The sequence below is a fragment of the Berghia stephanieae genome, chromosome 8 (assembly GCF_034508935.2).
Source record: "Berghia stephanieae isolate SIO BIC M18660-M18661 chromosome 8, UCSD_Bste_1.3, whole genome shotgun sequence".
NCBI lineage: Eukaryota > Metazoa > Mollusca > Gastropoda > Nudibranchia > Aeolidiidae > Berghia > Berghia stephanieae.
The window spans coordinates 6,140,363-6,145,362 of NC_088367.1; the positions used below are offsets into that span (position 1 = coordinate 6,140,363).

The 5,000-nt window shown below is 34.9% G+C and overlaps 1 protein-coding gene across 2 annotated transcripts in view; it reads left to right on the forward strand.

The window, feature by feature from the left end:
- The window catches only part of LOC144978086 (tumor protein p53-inducible protein 11-like), a 275,092-nt gene that overhangs the window by 58,433 nt on the left and 211,659 nt on the right, over positions 1-5,000 (forward strand). The gene's annotated exons all lie outside the window — the stretch shown is intronic.

The window sequence follows — 5,000 nt, forward strand, 5'->3', positions numbered from 1 at the left end:
GCGACACTCAGTTATTTGTTATTGTTTTTTCGCCTGCCGTTTTTATGAGTAGTTATCACTAAATTATAGATAGTATGCGCTTGGCTAAGAATCTCATAACATTGCCATCCGGAAGTATAACGGACCAACACACAAAACTGTGTGTATCCATGAACGTTTATAGTCGGGTTAATACAGTTCAGTGAGCATTACTCATAAACGTGGATGGCAAAAAACAATAACAAAGAGCTGAGTGACGTCATCTTCGAACTATCTATATTAATCAGATTGTAAACGTTTAAGGTTACGCCTAGTTTTGTGTGTTGGTACGTAATACCCGGACGGCGGATGTTGTGAGTTTATTAACTAAACCCATAGCATCAATAACCTTGACATTAAAGCAGGCCTAATTTTGCCGTCATTGTTGATGATTTTATTAAAGAATAATACACTTTATTGTTGTTTTTTTTTGGTGGGAATAATAAATAATTCGTTCCAAATAAACTGTCGAGCACTCTAGACGATTCAAGGAAATTCCCCTCAACCATATATAAATATGAGTGTTGGTGGGTACTTGTAGGTACGAGAGTGCTCGATAACGTTCGTCAGAGCTAATATAAAATATAAATGGATTCACTCACTTATATGGCCGAAACACACGTTTCTGTGGCTTCCACCCACGTCTTCAGTCGGCATACATTGACACCTAATGGAATAATCATTCTACGGACATAATATGCCGACTGAAGACGTGGGTGGAAGCCTCAGAAACGTGTGTTAGGGCCATATAAGTGAGTGAATCCATTTATATTATATATTTATATATATATATATATATATATATATATATATATATATATATATATATATATATATATATATATATAATACAAATTGTCACTCACATTTTTTGTGGCCGAGACGTTCGTTTCATTGTCTCTTTACACGTCCTCACTCGGCGTAATCCTTAATAATGTGAAAGATAATTAAGATTGTTTGACTTCTACAACGTTGTTATCGAGCGTATATATTTCAGGAGAGAGGGATAAGGGAGGATGATATAAGGATGAACAGATAAGGATGAACGGATAAGGATGAATAGTGATACTTAATAACAATAATTCCCTTTGTTCATACCGTAGGTGATTCCAAGGGAAGACCAGACCGGAATAATCTAGGCGTTAGCCGCAGTGCTGCACCGCAAACTGAGCTAGGGCGAGATGACTTGCTCAAGGCCACACAGCGCAGCGGCGGCGGGTAACCGAACTCGGTACCTTTCGGGTACGAAGCAGAGACACCGAACCGCTGAGCCACGCTGTCCCTAATAGATAAGGATGAATGGATAAGGATGAATAGATAAGGATGAATGGATAAGGATGAATGGTTAAGGATAAATAGATAAGGATGAATGGATAAGGATGAATAGATAAGGATGAATGGATAAGGATGAAATATAAGGATGAATAGATAAGGATGAATAGATAAGGATGAATGGATAAAGATAAATAGATAAGGATGAATAGATAAGGGTAAATAGATAAGGATGAATGGATAAGGATGAATAGATAAGGATGAATGGATAAGGATGAAAGATAAGGATGAATAGATAAGGATGAATAGATAAGGATGAATGGATAAAGATAAATAGATAAGGATGAATAGATAAGGGTAAATAGATAAGGATGAATGGATAAGGATGAATAGATAAGGATGAATGGATAAGGATGAATGGATACGAACGAATACCGATTCCCCAAATGATGGATCTCATAATTTATCCAATACGATAACGGTGTAATGGCCATCAGATGATATTCCGTGAATGATCAACAATATACGTTAGAAATAGGATAATTAGTGAGGCGCCAATGCCTTTGGGGGTTGCTGGGATGAGATTTGGGTGATAATGCCTTCAAAAATAGATATTGTGGTTTGGGTGAGAGAGAAAGACACACGCACACACACACACACACACAGAGAGAGAGAGAGAGAGAGAGAGAGAGAGAGAGAGAGAGAGAGAGAGACGAAGAGGTAGATAGATAGATAGGTAGATAAGTAGGTAGGTAGATATATAGGTATAGAGAGAGGGAGAGAAAAAAAAAGAGAGAAATATTTTATAAACAGATGTCTAGCTTCTTTCATCAAAAAGTTGAGCACGATTATTTCATGGTTTTTGTTGTTGTTTTTTGTGAATGAGCAAACGGGAATCCAAAAGAGAGAGAGAGAGAGAGGGAGAGAGAGAGAGAGAGAGAGAGAGAGAGAGAGAGAGAGAGACGACAAGAAGAAAGAAGAGAGCAGAAGAAACACACAACACACAACAACACAACAACAAGAAACATAGGCAGACAAGCAGATGGAGAGGGTCCAGAATTGACATCCCTAATCCCCACTTCCTGTTTGTGACGGGGCAAGGGGTTGGGGTGTGTGTGTGTGTGTGTGTGTGTGTGTGTGTGTGGGAGGGGTGGGGGGGGGGGTGGGAAAGGGGGGGGGGGGTATTTCTATATCGGATTTATATCTTATAAGGATTTTAGAACGGATTCACTTTCCATTGGAATGAAGCATCTCAACCCCTTTTATAATCTCTCTCTCTCTCTCTCTCTCTCTCTCTCTCTCTCTCTCTCTCTCTCTCTCTCTCTCTCTATCTCTCTCTCTCTGTGTCTCTCTTCTCTCTCTCTCTCCTCCCTCTCTCTCTTCTCTCTCTCTCTCTTCTCTCTCTCTCTCTTCTCTCTCTCTCTCTTTCTCTCTCCCCCTCTCTCTCTTTCTCTCTCTCTTTCTCTCTCTCCCCCCTCTCTCTATTCTCTCTCTCTCTCTCTCTCTCCTCTCCCCCTCTCTTTCTTCGATTCCCGTTTGCTCACTTCACAAAAAAACAACAACAAAAACCATGAAATAATAGTGCTCAACTGTTTGATGCAAGAATCTAGACGTGGTCTATTTCTAAAATATTTCAAGTATAATTAGGATCAACTTCTACAATATTGTTTCGAGCATTCGCTCTAATCAAAACGTGTGTGTATGCAATGTTGTGTTGTGGAAAAAAATTATAGATAGTATGCGCTTGGCTAAGAAGCTCACAACATTGCCATCCGGAAGTGTAACGGACCAACACACAAAACTGTGTGTATCCATGAACGTTTATAGTCGGGTTAATACAGTTCAGTGAGCATTACTCATAAACGCGGATGGCAAAAAAAAAAAAATCAAATACCCGAGTGACGTCATCTTCGAACTATCTATATATCGATAGAACGGAGATGACATCACAAGGGTCTTTGTTATTGTTTTTTTGCCATCCGCGTTTATGAGTTATTCTCACTAAACTGTATTAACCAGACCATAAACGTTCATGGATACACACAGTTTTGTGTTTTGGTCCGTTATACTTCCGGATGGCAATGTTGTGAGCTTCTTAGCCAAGCGCATTCTATCTGCATATTATTTTTTCTGTAACTGGGGTAAGACTCCGGCTCTATGGGCCTATGGTTACAACAGGACAGCTATTTCTTCACAACATTCTATCTGTTTCAGACATTGTTATAATCGTATCTTGTGATCAGCAGCCTATAGATAGAATGCGCTTGGCCAAGGAGTTCACAACATTGCCATCCGGAAGTATAACGGACCAACACACAAACTCTGTGTAACCATGAACTTTTATAGTCTGGTTAATACAGTTTAGTGAGAACAACTCACAAACGCGGATGGCAAAAACAATAACAAAGGCCCGAGTGACGTCATCTGCATACTATCTATATAATTCATCAGAAAATAATATTTTACCATATCACCCCCTTTTTGAATAATTTGTACTGGCTTCCTGCCCGCTATAGATAGTATGCGCTTGGCTAAGAAGCTCATAACATTGTCATCCGGAAGTATAATGGACCAACACACAAAACTATGTGTAACCTTGAACTTTTATTGTCTGGTTAATACAGTTTAGTGAGAATTACTCATACACGCGGATGGCAAAAAACAATACAAAGACATGAGTGACGTCATCTTCGTTCTATCTATAGAATAGACTACAAAATCGCTTTATTAGTTTTCAAATTCCTCAACAATCTAGTAACCCCTCTTTACCTTTCTGAACTTATAAACCATAACCCTCGAACCAGAAGCCGTCGGTCATCACGTGACACCACTTTGTTATCTGTAGCAAAAAGTGTTAAAATCTTTTGGTGATCGCTCTTTTCAATGTTATGGCCCTAAACTCTGGAATTCCCTACCCCAACCCATTAGAGAAGTCGAGAATAACTCAAACTTCAAATCTGTTAAAGACCTATGTTTTAAACAATTCATTATACGCTGTACTGACTGTAATATTTATAATAATCTTAATATTAATACTACTACTACTACTACTACTACTACTACTACTACTACTACTACTACTACTACTACTACTACTACTACTACTACTACTACTACTACTAATATTATTATTATTATTATTATTATTATTATCATTATTATTATTATTATTATTATTATTATTGTTATTATTATTGTTATTATTATTATTATTATTATTATTATTATTATTATTGTTATTATTATTGTTATTATTATTATTATTATTATTATTATTATTATTATTATTATTATTATTGTTATTATTATTGTTATTATTATTATTATTGTTATTATTATTATTATTATTATTATTATTATTATTATTATTATTATTATTATATTTTTATTATTATTGTTATTATTTTATTATTATTATTATTATTATTATTATTATTATTATTATTTATTATTATTATTATTATTGTTATTATTATTATTTTATTTTATTATTATTATTATTATTATTATTATTATTATTATTATTATTATTATTATTATTATTATTATTATTATTTATTATTATACTATTATTATTATTATTATTATTATTATTATTATCATTATTATTATTAGTATTAGTATTCTTTTTCTTGTTGTTGTTGTTGTTGTTGTTCTTCTTCTTCTTCTTCTTCTTCTTCTTCTTCTTCTTCTTCTTCTTATTATTATTA